General features: G+C 36.0%; 1 non-coding gene across 1 annotated transcript; it reads left to right on the forward strand.

Annotated features, from left to right (window-relative positions):
* The first annotated feature begins 559 nt into the window (after positions 1-559).
* Positions 560-666, forward strand: LOC124887527. The gene has a single exon (XR_007045297.1). It is a non-coding gene; the product is annotated as a small nucleolar RNA R71 (small nucleolar RNA).
* Positions 667-18,331: the final 17,665 nt, after the last annotated feature.

Genomic DNA, 18,331 nt, shown 5'->3' on the forward strand with positions numbered 1-18,331 from the left:
AGATCTTCTTTAAAGTCTCCTTAATGTTACTGACCTGTGTGTTATGTTGCTGTTATTTAAACTGATGATGCTGATTATTGCCCCATGTATAATGGGGTTGAGTTAGCCACTTTTGATTGTAAGCATTACCATAATTTGGATTTTGTGCATTGCCCACAAATTTTATAAACTCTAAATTTATACCACACAAGTCTATGAAGTGACCATTGTTACCACATATAACACACAATATTAGAGTCTTTTGTACCATATTAACCTATGCCAGATTTTGTTGCACACCTAACTTATTGAATTAAGTCATGATCTAATTTTCCATGGCTGACAGTTGGGCGGCTAAGGCTTTAATACTATCAGCCTCAATCATTCTGACAACCTTTTTTACTAAGCTTCATGAGTATCACCATGCTAGTCTGGATTTCCTTATGAAATATGGTTTAACAAGGTGTACAACTCATTATTTGTCTTTTCCAAACCTTGATCACATACAGATGAATCTAGCAAAATTTTTATATTAGGGTCAAGTGCTTTAAAAAAAATGTAAGATAGTACCTTATTAGACTGTTGATGATGTGGGCATTTCCAAAGAAGAGCTTTGAACCTCTCTCAAGCACAATATAGGTTCTCATCTGGCTTCTGCTTGAAGCTCAAAATCTCATTACATAGTTTTGCAGTCTTACCAGATGGAAATAATTGGACGAAGAACTTTCAGGCTAAGTCATCCCATGCAGTAATAGAACTTATTGCCTCTGCATTCAACTATTTCTTGGCTTTCACCGAAACTGAGATGGGAAATAGTGTCAGCCTTATTTAATTAGTGGATAACCCCATAGGTATGAATGTGTCACTAATCTCTAGAAAAATTTACAAGTGAACCGATGGATCTTCGTGTAACAAGCCAGTGAACTACTCACTGCAGTGCAAAAGTTGTACCATGTTTTGTTTTAACTCAAATATACCTCCATTAGCGGGTCTTTGAATAGTAGAACTCACATTAGTTGCGTGTGGGATAGTCACTTTGCGTACGATCCTCCGGGATTATGGATCTTTAGTCATGGGTGTAGGATAATCTTTATCTTCTTGAATTTACAGGATTCTATGGAGAAGTACTACTTCTCTCCGTTATTGGTAAAGTGTTGCTCCAGATCAAGGTATGATTCAACTAACTCCCTATTCTTTGCCAGCTTACTAGCTTATTAAACTTGTGCCCGCAAATCAAAAAGCTAAGATCAAGTGAATAGTACTCATAAAATTAAAAAGCAAAACTAAAACTAAAGCATTTTCCAAATTACGTCCCAAAAATGGCACCAAAAAATTTTTTGCGGTCAAGCACAAATGCAAGTGTACGTGGTCCACCCAAATAATATAGTGGGCTTAAATAAATTCAAGTATCGATCTTAGGACTTGTGTTAAACAACTATCTTAATCCAGTCTCACTTCAAAGATTAAATAAGTGCAAATGGAACCAAAAGAGTATTTTGAGAGTTTTGAACAAAAGAAAACTTAAACAATGTGGTAAAATAAAGGTTCTTGGACAATCAATATGGAGAAATCCAGGGTTATGGCACTATGAACAATCAGACTACTCTATGTAACTTTGTTGGTTAGGTTAATTATCTTGGTTGTTAGACCATGGGGTTGATATTATAACTACGTCCTTTCGAACCACTAGTTTATTATGTAACTTAGCCCCATCACTATATGGTTGATCGGGGATGCAAGAACCAAGTTAAATACATTCATAACCCATCCCCTAATTAAACCTAATAGGAAAATTAGGTATATTCCTATCCTAAATGCAAATCATAACATCATTAAATTGAGATTATGATCCTATTCTATCTATCCCACGTTCTACTGCATCATTCATCCTTTTGGGTCCAGAATTGAGTTATTCATGTATTTAAGGGTCTTGAATCCTTAAAATAGTGATAAAAAAAGGTAAACAAACAACAAAATAGGATATATAACCAAAATCAAGTCATTACACAACATGATTAATCATGTTCTTGAATCCTAAACCTTCGGTACTTGTTGCTTTATGAAATCTCTATTATTGTGTTATTATTTGAAACATGTAATTACTATTTGGCATTTCTTAGTACGTAAAGTTGGCATTTTGTATTTCTCAATATATATATGTCTTCCAACATGTGGTTACTACTGAATATAAAGTATGTTGTAATATAGGTACTCTCAAATAAGAAGATTTGGTTAGTAAATAATCCGTCAATCTGTTTCCTTCTCTTAGGATATAAACCACCTCTACCTTCCCCTACACACTCGTCCTTATTGAAATAATTCTTTTAACCTCCATATAAATACTCCAAGAGAATTCCCATAAACCATTCAACACTTTCTTCTAAATAAGAGAATCTACTTCAAAAATAGGAGCGAGAAGATTATGAGATACACGGTACTCTAACCCACATCTCAGAGCTATAATTTTTGCTTTTGGAATTGATCCCTCTCCCTAAAATCTTATTTCTAGATAGATTAAGTCTCCTACTCCATTTTTAATGCAGAAGGCACTAGCACTAGTGCTTATATTGCCTTTACTGGCACCATCAGAATTACTTTTGCAAACCCCATTGCCAGAAATTTACCATTTAATCATTTTCGCACTAACATAGGAGTATTTATTCAGAGTACATCACTATCATAGGTCACGTGTAGAGAATACCCATCTACCAAGGAGAAATAACAAACAATTGAATGTTCCAATCCGTTTCCATGATCATACAGTAAAAAGACATTTTCCCCTTTAATAGCTAATGCTTCTTCCTTTTCATACTTGCCAAACCACCATACCTCAAATAACCTTGAATAGAGTTTTCAGTTTTTGGACACAATCAGTCTGCCGCTATTTAACAGTAGTATTTATCAATTGAATAAAATGACCATTAAAACTCGCTGTATTTTCTAGCATCTACAAGATCTTTTTAGCATCAGAACAATCAATAAAAAGATGTTCAATGGTCTCCACTTCTGAATGTTAATAGAACTTTTATTGAAGGGAAGAAAGGCTAAGGTTTACAATATAATCTGAAAAGCATAGAACTAACTAAAACAAAAGTAGGCTATATATACATAGCCAATAACCTAAAGGTCCATAAACTAAAGGCCCAATAACATATGGGCTAACATCCCCCCTCAAACTCACAATGCAACAGCAATAAGCATTGAGAGTTTGTCACACAAAAAACGAAATCGAGACGCCGACTGAGCCTTCGTAAAAAGGTCAGCAATCTGCAAAGACGATGGAACAAAAGGAAGCGATATGGTCCCGAGCTGTAAATGATGACGGGTGAAGTGACAATCAATCTCAATGTGCTTCGTACGCTCATGGAAGACAGAATTCTTTGCAATTTGTACCGCACTTTTGTTATCACAATGCAGGGGAGTAGGCATAGAAATGTGAACCCCCATATCTGCAAGAATCCAACGTAACCAAATAATCTCACATGTAGTCAAAGCCATAGCACGATACTCAGCCTCCGTGGAAGATCTAGAGACAACATCTTGTTTCTTGCTCTTCCATGAGATTAAAGAGTCTCCAAGAAACACACAAAAACCAGTGGTGGATTTACGATCATTGCGATCTCCATCCCAATCAGCATCACTATAGGCTCGCAACTCGAGAGATGACATCGAGGGAAACAAGAGATTCTGAAACTGAGTGCCACGAAGATACCTTAGAATACGAAGTACAGCTCCCCAGTGCACAGAAGTAGGAGCAGTAACAAACTGGCTAACAACATGAACTGCATGTGCTATATCTGGACGAGTAACCGTAAGATAAACCAAACTACCCACAATAGTCCGATAAAGACTCGGATCTGATAATGGAACACCATCACTAGGAGATTAACGTGCATTGGTTTCAAGGGGAGTATCTACAGTCCTGTTGTCAGAAAGACGCGCCCGTGTAAACAAGTCAGATATATACTTAGTCTGAGAAAGAAGATACCCTTTCTTAGACTGAGCCACCTCAATACCCAAAAAATAACGCAGCAAGCCCAAGTCCTTCATTGCAAATCGATGAGCCAAATCATGCTTCAATAACTCAATACCACTATGATCATCACCAGTAATAATCATATCATCTACATATAAGGACAATAGAATTCGCCCTGCACTTGTACATCTAACAAACAATGCTGAATCATGGTTACTCGGGACAAATCCAAGGGAAGTAATAACAGTGGAGAATTTCTCAAACCAAGCACGAGGGGCTTGTTTGAGACCATATAAAGCTTTTCGAAGCCGACAAACTTCACCAGGCTGGTGGTCAATACCTGGGGGAGGAGTCATATAAACTTTCTCGTGGAGATCACCATTCAGAAAAGCATTCTTGACATCCATCTGAAATATCTTCCACTGTCGAACGGATGCAACAGCAATCATAGTGCGAACAGTCGTCATCTTTGCTACGGGGGAAAAAGTCTCCTCATAATCCATACCATATTGTTGTGAATACCCTTTTGCCACAAGTCTTGCCTTGTATCGCTCAACAGACCCATCAGATTTTGTTTTTATCTTATACACCCATCGACAACCAATTTCATGCTTACCAGGTGGGAGAGTAACCAAATCCCATGTATGTGTATGATGAAGAGCAGCAAGTTCCTCAGCCATAGCATTCTGCCAAAGAGGATCAGACACAGCCTCTCTATACGACTCAGGTTCAGACAAATGATGTATGTTTGCAATAAAGGAAGCAAATGAGGCTGAATATGTAGAATAGTAAAAATCTGGCAGTTTGGTGGACTTACAAGGTCGAGTAGACCTCCTCAGAGGTGGTGGGTCTCCAGTCTCAACAGTCGAAGGAGCAGACTCAGGCACAGGCGAGGCTGAAGCACTATCAGGTGGCACACCAGATGGCATGGATGAATCCGGAACTGGAACCTCTATGTCAATCCCAAAGGGATCAATAAGCCGAATATCTGACTTTGTCACATCATGGGTTTTAGCTGGAATGGAATAAAAAGGAATATGTTCCAAAAAAGTGACATGTCGTGAAACATATAATTTCTGACTTACAGGATCATAGCAATGATATCCTTTTTGTCCAATACCATACCCCAAAAACACACATATAGCTGATTTTGACCCTAACTTATTTCGTTCAACATGAGGACGAAGAACAAAGCAAGTACATCCAAAAACTCGTAATGCAGAATAATTCGGCGGGTGACCATATAGTTTCTCAAACGGAGACATCCCTGAAGTCAATGCAGTAGGAATACGATTAATCACATATACAGCAGTTAGAACTGCTTCTCCCCAAAAAATACTAGGAACCTCTGCAGACAAAAGTAAAGAGCGTGCTGTCTCAACAATATGACGATGTTTTCTTTCTGCCAGACCGTTCTGCTCAGGAGTGTCGGTACAAGATGACTGGTGTATGGTACCATCAGAGGCAAGTAACTGAGTAAAGTCATTAGAGGTATATTCACCCCCTAAGTCACACCTGAAACACTTTAGCACAGCCGAATGTTGTGTTTTAACAAGGGCTCTAAAGTTGTTGTAAATGCCAAAGAAATCAGATCTGCGTTTCATAAGATACACCCAGGTATAACGAGTATAGTCATCTATAAACGAAACATAATAGGTCGATCCACCCTTAGTGGATACTGGCGCTGGTCCCCATACATCAGAATGAATAATATCAAAAGGAGCAACAGAATAAGACACACTTTTATTAAACGGTAAGGCAGAAAATTTTGCCAGTTTACAACCACTACAATCTGAAATATCACTAGTGTTCACATGACCCAAAGCACCACTAGAGACCAAAAAACGTAAACGTGAAACTGACACATGTCCTAATCTGGAATGCCAAAGATAAAACTGAGAAGACAAAGGACTTAAACGAAAAGAAGATAAATCTATGCTAGAGGCAGCAACTACAGACACTTTGAGATTCTCCAAGACATAGAGTTCCCCCAACCTACGGCCGGTCCCAATCACCCTCTGAGTGTGTTGGTCCTGTATAACACAAACAGAATCAGAAAAAAACACCCAATTACCAGCCTTACACAACTGACTGACCGAAACAAGATTTAAAGCAAGTTTGGGAATGTAATAAACATCAGAGAGGACAATGTGAGGGGTAGTAACAGAACCAACACCCTCGACTGACATAGGTACAGCACTCGCGGACATAACAGATATTGGTGAAATGGGTGACAAAGAACCAAACGATGACAAATGAGGGGACATGTGATGAGACGCACCAGAATCCAATATCCACAAGGAGGAAGGAATACCTGAGGTACTAGAAGAAACTGAACCCGAATGAGACATAGATGCTGACATGGCCGTAGGATTAGAAACGAAGAACTGTCTGAACTGTTCGAAAACCTGGGGATCCAACGTAGAAGGTGGCATAGTGCTAACCGACTCAACATCTACAGATGGTGCAGCAGCAGCGAACTGTGGAGGACGAGATAACCACGGAGGAGCACCAGAGGAGCGTGACGGAGACTTTTGCTGCCCATATTTCTGTTGCTGCACCAGAGGAGCGTGACGGAGACTTTTGCTGCCCATATTTCTGTTGCTACCCAGATTGAGGCTGTTTGACCTTGTTAAGTAACAACGGACACTGAGCCTTCCAATGATTTTTCTGTTTGCAGAATGCACACTCATCAAATGCAACTTTAGGAGATTGTCGAGTCTGAGTACGTGGTGGCCTAGACTGATCAGTTGAAGCAGCAAACACGACAGGAGTAGTAGTTACTTTAGACCCTTTATCCATTTGAGACTTGATACGAGTCTCCTCTGCAATCAGTTCATGAACCACAGAATCAACAGTAGGGAGGGGAGATCGATGAAGGATTGTTCCACGTAGGCCCTCAAAGTCAGAACGTAGTGCCATCAAAAACTGAACCAAGCGTTGCTCTTCCCGTCTAGCAATGTACGACCCAAAACCTTTTAACTCTGCAGATTCAGTAAGTGCCAATTGATCCCACAAATCCGACATGGCAGCATAAAAATCTTGAATACTGAGATCATGCTGTTGAAGAGCACGGATATCATACTCCAACTGGTACTGCTTAGCAAAATTAGACTGAGTGTACAGTCTTTCCAAATGATCCCAGACCTCCTTTGCTGTGTCATACTTAGCCAATTGCATACCAATTGACTAAGTTACAGAATTGTTGATCCAAGTGATAATCTTGGAGTTATTAGTTTCCCATAAGTCCACCAACAAATCAAAATTTTCAGTTTTATCATCGATAGGTCTTGGTTTTACTCCAGTGATATAACCCCACATATTCTTCCCACGAAGAAAATTCTTCATGACATAACTCCAATAGGCATAGTTCTTACCATCTAATTGAGTACTAATGGACTGGAGAGAATCATCCTTTCCAGTCATTGTAAACACAGCAACACACAAACAATTCAAAAAACAAAAAGATGCAAAACCCTAGGTTGAACAATTCCGAACGAACAACAATGGCAGCAAGCAAAAGAACGAAAGACGAACAATACCAGACAGCAAACGAAGACAGCAATGAATCAATCCAACCAAAAAACCCAACGAAAACAGCAAACGAATACAGCAGCACCTCAAAATCTTCGAAGACAGTTCGATCCGCGCAGTAGGTGCCTGCTGCAAAATCTTCAACCAACAAATCAAAGGACATGGATCGAACTTGCTTTGATACCATGTTAATAGAACTTTTATTGAAGGGAAGAAAGGCTAAGGTTTACAATATAATCTGAAAAGCATAGAACTAACTAAAACAAAAGTAGGCTATATATACATAGCCAATAACCTAAAGGTCCATAAACTAAAGGCCCAATAACATATGGGCTAACACTGAATTGTACCAACAACAACATTGCACATTATCCACTACTTTCTTCTTCACCAAATTTCACCAATAGGAACTTTTCTTACAAAATCTCTAGAGTAGGAAAGATATCTTAAGATAAAAACCCTTAATCAAAATATTAAAAAAAAAAATAATGCTTCTCCCTCTCCTCTCTCACTAGATTCCAAACAATTCCAATATAAAATTTACCACAACTATTAATTCTCCACCACAATCCATCCCAGTCTAAAGAATCTTCCACTACCTTTAGTTTATTAACAACATTGGAACTATTATCTTCAAATAACAATTGGTGTATAAAAAGGTTTATTCCAACAATTTTGCAACATTAGTTGTTTCATATTTTCAAAACCATTCTACAACCTATTATAGATATATAAAACATAGTAAAAAAAATACTCAGTTGGATCTAATTATAAAACTAAGTACTAGAATAAGCACATCTAGGTTTCCACTAAATCTCTTGATAAAAAGACACTAACTTTGAACATATGCTTCTATGTTTGTCTCCATTCTTCAATTTGGGGTCTATGCTTCTTAAAATACTTATTGAACATAAAGTTTCCCCATAAGGACTCCTTTCTCCTAAAGTCCACCATAATTTTACAAGTAGGACCCTTAGAATATCAATTAAGTATCTGAAACCAAGATCCCCTTTATTCTTTGAAAAACATACCTTAGACCATGTTACCTGATGTTTTTCCTCCCTTCTTTCTTATAATTTCATAAGAACTTTGAAAAAACTCTATGAAGGCCATTAATTACACACGTAGAAGGAAAATGGTTGATAACAAATATATAGGGATGTTTTGCAACACATTGTTACTTAAAACAACTTTACGTCAAAAAGAAAGTAATTTTTCTTTCCAAGCATGTGATTTATTCTGCACCTTTTCTCCAATTCAATACAGTTAATCTTTCTTTTTTAGCATGTCTAGTTGGCTATCCAAGATATATTAAAGGAACCTTGACTCTAATTAAATCAGTGTCGTCTTTTATTTCCAAACAATTGAGTGAGTAGTCTTATTAAACACAAGGAAATTATTTGCCTATTTATTAATCTTTTGACCGAACAACCTCTCATAGTCATGTAATGTCTTCATAACCATCTAAAGTGTTCTTGTTAGTAGCGATGAAGATGATGAAAAAATCAACATACACTAAACAGTTCTCACATAATCATGTAATGTCTCCATAACTAGCTATAAAGTATTCTTTTCAAAAACAATGAAGATGATGGTATCATCACCAAATGCTAAATCGTTGATGATATAACTTCTTTTAGTTTTTTTTGAAACTCTTAAATTCCTTCTTATAAAACAAAATATTTAGAGCCTTAGAATGTACCTCTGCAACAAAATGATTAAAGTTGCGGACAAAGGGTCCCCTTTCTTCACCCCTCCAGTAGAATGATAAAAAAACATGAGCCCGATCCATTTAAAAGCACTAAATATAAATTGTCAGCCACTAACCTTCGTATCTTATCAACCTGTCGATTATCAAACCCTATTGCTTCCAACACTTTCATCAAGAATCTCCAATCAGCCTATAATATGTTTTTTCTATGTTCAGATTTATAACCACGTTACTAGGATTCCCATTTTTCCTAATGTCAAAAATAATATCTTGTGCTAAAAGCATATTCTCAATAATACTTCTTTATTTTACAAATTCAGATTGGTTTTATGAAATGATATTAGGGAGTAAGTCCTCCATTCTCCCATGAATAACTCTAGATATCACTTAATTTAAGAAATTAATCAAATTAATAGGTCTCAAGTCAGAGAAAGAGTGGATTCTTTCCTTTTGGGGCAACAATGCCAAATTAGTGATAATAATTGATTTAGGAAGAATCCACCCTTCCAAAAAGGCAGTTACCACATCACCAATGTCCTTTCCAATAATGCCCAACAATTTTGATAAAAAAGATTTGTAAAGCCATCATGACCTGTGGTACTTTCTTCATTAAGATCAAACACCATCTTTTTTTCTTTCATCTTTTGTTGGGATAGAATTCAACAAAAGATTCCCAATTTTAGTAATAGTATTAGGGATAAGATTAAGAATATTTAACTCCACATTTTCAGTATCTCTTGTAAGTTGTTCATGAAAGAAAACTACTTTATCTTGACCTTCTGCCTAGCCACCATCTATTTTAGTAACTCTACTGATGTTTAACCATTTCTTTCTTCCATTTACTAACAAATAAATGACCGTAGTATTCTTATCACTTTCAGAAAATCTTTTGATACCTGCCTTATATCTATGAAGGTCCATCCTATTACTTTGTGGAATAATTTAATTCTTTAGTCCATTAGAAATGATATTTAATTATATAATTTGTTTTACATAAAAACAATAAAACATGCAAATACATAACAGAGGTAAATAAAATAGTGGAGATCTTTGTATGATCATGTTTTATATTCAATTCATAAGTGCATATAACAAGGTAAATTGATTCTTTTAAAAATTTATTTCTAGCTTTATCATTCTTGAAGAGATTTTAATGTTTACTGATAACATTTTAAAATAAAGTAAAAGAAATATTTAGAGGTTTATTTTCTTCAATCAAATAATATAAGGTTATGTTTACCTATTTTCTCTTTAGGTAAAATATTTAGAGTCTCTGTTGTGTTGTGGAGTGACAACACTTAAAATACTTAAAACTATGAATATTTTCAAGTACGAGGATATAGGCTTGGAGAAGAAAACTTATGAATATTGGAAAAAAAGGGCATCAAATGATTAAAGATATGACTGTACTATCTAACCATGGTCATGCCAACGCTTCTGTAATATGATATAGAAGATGAGTCTCAGGTGTTTCTCAAATGAGAATCTCCCACGATCATACATTGATCATATGATTGTACCATCTGATCATGGGGAAGGGGGACTAGAAATAGTCTTGAAAATGTCAAGTGCAAAGAGAATCAAATGATAGCATCACATGATTGTACTTGAAAGGTATGATCATAATACGAGGTCACAGAAAGGAGTTCTAGATTTGCAAGTTTCTAATATAGAAATGTAGGATGATCAGACGACAACATTGTACGATCATGATTTAAAGATACGAGACTATACTAAAAGTTACAACAGTGGAGATCTTGTGATGAAAATCCATGAGCCAAACCATGAGAATCAAAGTATGATCATGGGTTCTAACCAAGATTGTACCTTTTTGTCATTTAAGGCAACCAACCCAAAGTTTCTATTTATTTAGGATAGAATTTATTTTGTCTAAAAATACTCTTATAAGGTTATTTTTATGGGTGTCCACACCACTTGATATTTTATAATATTATATTATAAGATTCTAAGGCATAATGTTGGAAATTTAAGGATATCATTTCTAGGGTTTTAATTCACTTTGGGGTATTATTCTTGTTATATGTTCATGATTGTGTTTTTATCTATGAATTATTATTGTGTTCTGGCAATCATGAGTTGCTAAACACCAAAACTAGGGGTGTAGAAACCCTAATGGATTAACAAAATAGATTAATTATGAAGCAATTCTAGATCGTTATGCTTACATGTAATGGTATTTCTTTCTATGTGATACCTCTTATTATAGTTGCAAATGCTAGGATGTTGCCTATAATGTAAAATTATGTCAAAGAGGGGTAGAAATTAGGAAAAACAAACAACAATAGAGGTTTGAAGTTATCTATCTTCATCTAATAACTTGAGCCATAAATGGGATAGTTTATTTGATATCAAGAATAAGGTTTACTTGTGTGACACTTGGAGATTGAGAGAAGAAGAAGATCCATCTAAGCAAGGCTGGGAGATGTTTAGATGAACCTATCTTGATAGATTTTATATGCCATGCTTTGGAATAATATGCTAGAATGAGAAATATTACATCGTCGGTTTTGGCCTTAGAAATTTTTTCCTTAAAATTATTCTCCGAACCTAATATGACTCATGAATATGAGTTGTATGCTAGGGTACAAGTGGTATGGTCTTGTTGTAAGTTGACCAGTGTTAGTTGGTGGGATGATTTTGATCACTAGAATTGTCATGACTTAAGGGTCTAAGCCGTAAGGCTTGGATACGAATCATATCTATGAATAGTATAGTGGGCAGTATTTGATCCTCTTGGTATTTCATTCTTCCAGGGATACGAATCATGGGTTTAGATTGTATGCTGAGGTTACAACTTGATTGGATAAGTCATATACCGGACTATGTCTGATCCAAGATTTTGGCTTAGGTACGATTGGTGGGAACCAATTATAAGTAAGGGTAATACTCGTAAGAAGATCAATCGTATCCCTGTGATGGGTTTTTAAGGGACTTAATTGGGGTTATTTTGGACATTTCCTTACTTACCGTGATTATGACCCACAACTTCTAATACACTTAGGAGGTTATTTACCTTTTATTCTATTCATTAACACAAGAAAATTATTCTAAAACATTCAACAATTCTCTCAAGAGCTTTTGGGGCAAGAGAGCTAGGGTTTCAACTTGGGGATTGCTTTGGGGCTTACTTTTGTGATTTCTTCCATCATCATTCTCATTTTAAGGCATGCATATTTTTGCTACTTACTATTTCCAAAAATACATGAATTTTATGGTTGTTTTCATCATATCAATATTGCATGGGTTATGGTTTTCAGCTGTTAATTAGGGGGTTTGATGTAAATGGTTTGGTTATTGTTTTCTATTGTTTAATTGTGATTTTATATGCATTAATGGTTGATTTGGGGATTTGGATGGTATGGTAATGGATTAATGTAATACCCCAAAAAAAAAATTCGTTGAAATTTTGTGTGTAAATATGTTAGGATCCTATCTTTGAGAATGATTTATAATTTTTTTGTGTGTCATTTCTTGGATTTCGATCCACTATTTCATAGAGCATCGAATAAGCTTTCCAAAGACATGTGGATCACCCAAAACGGATACTCGAGTGATGAGTTACGACCATTCCGATCAAACTACAATCGTTCCGATCAAACTGTGAATAGTAAAATATGTAGGAAAAAAAATACTGCAGCCAGGCGATTTTTTTGGTCAACTTCAAACGATCATAATTCCATGTACATAATGAACTATGTAAGATGATATATATATCAACAGAAATCCCTGAGAGTCTTCTTTCCAATGAAATTGGTTTCATCCAATTTGGACATCGGAGTAAAAAGTTATGGCCAATTTACTTCAGCCTATCGGATAGATCACTAAAGGGAAGATTTGACATTAATTGATTTTTAAAGGTATTTTGGTCATTTCCCATTATGGTAACCCTCTATATATACCCCTTTTGAGCTAATAATTATCATTCATTTTCTCTCATTTCTCTTATATCTCTCTCTCAAATTATATGCATATATATAGAGAGAGAGAAGAAGAGGAGTTAGGGTTAGGGTTCCAATTGGGAGAAAATTGATTCAAGGCTTCGCTTCGCCAATTGCTTCCGTCAATCTCTTCAGCTACGAAATCTAAGGTATGCAAGTGTTTAGCTATGGGCTCCTTTCGTCCATAGAGCCCACAAATTCTTTTTCAAAGGCTCAAGATACATGTGTACATATATATATATATATATATATATGATTATAATTTCTAAATTTTCATTGTGTATGTGTGTAGTATTCACGTGATGGTTGAGATATATTTGTGGGACAATTATGTGTGTTGGTTGAAGTATATGTGTGTAGTATTTGTATGATGGTTGGTGATTATGTTGTTGAAGTTGATGATATCCAAGAAGGGATCTTTGTATGTTTGTGGAAACTATGGTGGTGTGTGATGTGTAAATATATCAAATGGGTGATTAAATACTTGTAATCTTGATGAATCCACCTATGCCTAAGAAGTGCATGTACGGTGTTTTTGAAAATACCTAAGAGACTAGAGATTTTGTTTTTATAACATAATAGGTCCAAAATTAATTGATTATGAATATATGATGATTTAAATTGTTAAGCCTTGATTTATACTATTATTCCATTATTTCCTTATTATGACTTGATAATTGTTATTGGGTATTATATATCCCTACTATTGATTGTTATCTCAAATATTTTCTAAATGTGAGTTGGATTGTGAATTGAGAAATGTGGATGTTGAAGTTGAAGTATGATGGTGTTGTGGTGCATGAAATTGAGCATTAAACCTATGCCCTAAATTGTGCATGTAAGATGATTGTTAAAATGCCTATGTGAAGAAGAATTTAAGTATTTGACATATTTGTTATCCAAATTATGATTTCATGCCATGTCCATATTCTTAACTTATGTCTACCATATGTTTTACAAAATATTTAAGAGAATAGGAAACTATACATTATAGTTCATTGGGTCTTAAAAGATAAATTCATGCTTTGTTCCTATGGATGTTGATTTCCTTGAATTTGTGGTGCGTTGTGGGTGTATGATGGAATGCCATGATGAATTGTCGAGGTAACTATGATGTTTGTGCGTAGTATTTGCTGTGGACCCAAAGCATGCTCCCCACTTGTTCGATTGGATGCTTATATGGAGAAATGAGGCCATTTGATTTGCTATGTGTGAAGTCGTTAATTATGTGTTGCTTATGATGGCCTATGGGTATGTTGTGTATGAGTTATCTATCTTATGTTACTTTATGCTATTGTGTGCTGGGAGTATGTATATCAAAAATAGTCTGCTGGTCTAAAGCCGAGTCAGTTTCACGGTAATCTCAAACGAGTGATGAATAATGAACTCCCGATTTGTTTCAAAATTTGGGGAATACTCAGTAATCTTGAAAATCATTCTTTACTGAAAAATCGGGCCATGAAGCTCTTTCATCTTACATATTAATTCACTCCGTTACAGACCTCTGTACATTTTTGTGAGATAGTAAGCTTATCTTAAAAGTAAGTGGCAATTAGAAATACTCCGTCAGAGAACAGATTCATGAGAACTCTATCATATTGATAAAGTATCATAATGTGAGAATAGGTTCAGTTCCGTTGAGAACAGTTAAGAACCGATTAAATGTCTTTAAGTTGGGAGTAGGATTCAGCACCGAGCGAGTTAAGGATGGGAACATTCCTGTGAGTAGAGGGTTTGATTCCTGGTAGCAATCCTTATGCTCCAAAACTACGTCGTCAGCATAGGTTGAGACATCTATCCTGCGAGTAGAGGGTTAGATGAGGTGGTTGCCCTGCGAGTAGAGGGTCCCACCATTATCGTTTGAGGTCCTAATAGTAGAGGGTCCTATGCAGTTGTCTTTACTGGTGGCGTGGTATTGTCACCCTTCCAGCTGGGGTACAGGTTGGATCTCACTTGTCGTAAGTGGGGCATGTTGGTTAAATGATCACTCCTATGGTTTTAGTAACAGTCTTAAAAAAGAACTCAGTTAATGTGCAGAAGTTGAGGTTGTCAGATACAGGCCTCTCAGTATTGCTATCATTATCATTGAGTACAGAGACTTCCTGCGAGATGAGGGATGCTCTGAACTTATTTACCCATTATCATTATCGTTGAGTATAGAGACTTTCTGCTAGATGAGGGTTGATCTCAGATTCAGTTGTTCAGTGTTCTAGAGACTTCCTGCTAGATGAGGATTGATCTCAGATTCAGTTGTTCAGTGTTCCAGAGTTGGTGAATTTGAATATCAAGTATCAATAATATCAGTTATCTAATTTCTCAGTATGGATAAGTTCAGATGTCAGCTCTAGTAGCTTCAGATACTCAGTATCTTATTGTCAGTATTATTATTTTCAGGTGTCAGCGTTCAAAATATAACATTCAGTGTCATGATGATTTCAGTTGTACTTTATGAATCCATGTGTGTATTGTTGCTCAGACATGTTTCAAAATTGGTAATTGCAAAGTTTCTATATATGTTTATCCTAGTGAATACATATTATTCAGATTGTTATGTTTATGCGTAAGCCTTATATTTTACCTTACCCTATCCTTGCATACTCGATACATTCTTTGTACTGATGCATTCGTGCTATGGTGCTTTCCCCACCATAGGTTCAGAAGAGTAAAATTCAAAGTATATTTAGCTGTCAAATCTTGTAGCAGTGGGTGCAACAGTGAGTCCTCATCATCCGAGGATATTCTATTTCAGTGTTTTCATGATTTTAGTAGACAGAGTTAGTTGGGGAATTGTCCCTTCAACTCCACGGTTCAGACAGTGTAGAAGCTTTTCAGATAGATGTATTGATATTTAGTTTTCAGTACTATATATTTAGATGTTTGAACCTTATGGCCAGATTTAGCCAGTTTCTGCATTTATCGTATTATATTATGCAGTGAAAAGATACGGATATCAGTGAAGGGATAGCTTGTGGTCTCTTGGGGTCACGAGCACCGTGTGGCATTCTGGTTCATGGGAATCAGGGCGTTTAAGGTATGCAAGTGTTTATCTATGGGTTTCTTTCGTCCATAGAGCCCACAAATCCTTTTTCAAAGGTTCAAGATACATGTGCACATATATATATATATATGATTATACTTTCTAAATTTTCATTGTGTATGAGTGTAGTATTCACATGATTGTTGAGATATATGTGTGGGATAATTATGTGTGTTGGTTGAAGTATATGTATGTAGTATTTGTGTGATGGTTGGTGATTATACTGTTGAAGTTGATGATATCCAAGAAGGGATCTTTATATGTTTGTGGAAACTATGGTGGTGTGTGATGTATAAATATATGAAATGGTTGATTGAATACTTATAATCTTGATGAATCCACCTATGCCTAAGAAGTGCATGTAAGATATTTGTGAAAATACCTAAGAGACTAGAGATTTTGTTTTTATAACATAATAGGTCCAAAATTAATTGATTATGAATATATGATGATTTAAATTGTTAAGCCTTGATTTATTCTATTATTCCATTATTTCCTTGTTATGACTTGTTAATTGTTATTGGGAATTATATATCCCTACTATTGATTGATATCTCAAATATTTTCTAAATGTGAGTTGGTTTATGAATTGAGTAATGTGGATGTTGAAGTTGAAGGATGATGGTTTTGTGGTGCATGAAATTGAGCATTAAACCTATGCCCTAAATGGTGCATGTAAGATTATTGCTAAAATGCCTATGTGATGAAGAATTTAAGTATTTGACATGCTTGTTATCCAAATTATGATTTCATGCCATATCCATATGCTTAACTTATGTCTACCATATGTTTGACAAAATATTTAAGAAAATAGGAAACTATGCATTATGATTCATTAGGTCTTAAAAGATAAATTCATGCTTGGTTCCTACGGATAGTTGATTTCCTTGAATTTGTGGTGCGTTGTGGGTGTATGATGGAATGCCATGATGAATTATTGAGGTAACTATGATGTTTGTGCGTAGTATTTGCTATGGACCTAAAGCATGCTCCTCATGTGGTCGATTGGATGCTTATATGGAGAAATGAGGCTATTTGATTTTCTAATTGTGAAGTCCTCAATTATGTGTTGTGTATGATGGCCTATGGGCATGTTGTGTATAAGTTATCTATCTTGTGTTACTTTATGCTATTGTGTGCTGGGGGTACATATGCCCAAAATAGTTTGCTGGTCTAGAGCTGAGTCAGTTTCACGGTAATCTCAATCGAACGATGAACAATGAACTCTTGGTTAGTTTTAAAACTTGGGGAAAACTCAGTAATCTCGGAAATCATCCTTTATCGAATAATCGTGCCATGAAGCTCTGAAATCTTACATATCAATTCACTCCGTTACAAACCTCTGTACATTTTTGTGAGATAGTAAGCTTATCTTAAAAGTAAGTGGTAATTAGAAACACTCCGTCAGAGAACAGAATCATGGGAACTCTGTCATATTGATAAAGTATCATAATGTGAGAATAGGTTCAGTTCCGTTGAGAACAGTTAAGAACCGATTAAATGTCTTTAAGTTGGGAGTAGGATTCAGCACCAAGCGAGCTAAGGATGGGAACATTCCTGCGAGTAGAGGGTTTGATTCCTGGTAGAAATCCTCATACTCCAGAACTACGTCGCCAGCGTAGGTTGAGACATCTATCCTGCGAGTAGAGGGTTAGATGAGGTGGTTGTCCTGCGAGTAGAGGGTCTCACCGTTCTCGTTTGAGTTCCTGATAGTAGAGGGTCCTATGCAGTTGTCTTTACTGGTGGCACGGTATTGACACCCTTCCAGCTAGGATACAGGTTGGATCCCACTTGTGGTAAGTGGGGTATGTCGGTTAAATGATAACTGCCACTATTTCAGTAACAATCTTAAAAAAGAACTCAGTTAATATGCAGAAGTTGAGGCTGTCATATACAGGCCTTCAAGTATTGCTATCACTATCGTTGAGTAGAGAGACTTCCTGCGAGATGAGGGTTGCTCTCAAACTTATTTAGCCATTATCATTATTGTTGAGTATAGAGACTTCCTGCTAGATAAGGGTTGATCTCAGATTCAGTTGTTCAGTGTTCTAGAGACTTCCTGCTAGATGAGGGTTGATCTCAGATTCAGTTGTTCAGTGTTCTAGAGATTTCTTGCTAGATGAGGGTTGATCTCA

Source organism: Capsicum annuum, chromosome 9 (assembly GCF_002878395.1).
Source record: "Capsicum annuum cultivar UCD-10X-F1 chromosome 9, UCD10Xv1.1, whole genome shotgun sequence".
Lineage (NCBI taxonomy): Eukaryota > Viridiplantae > Streptophyta > Magnoliopsida > Solanales > Solanaceae > Capsicum > Capsicum annuum.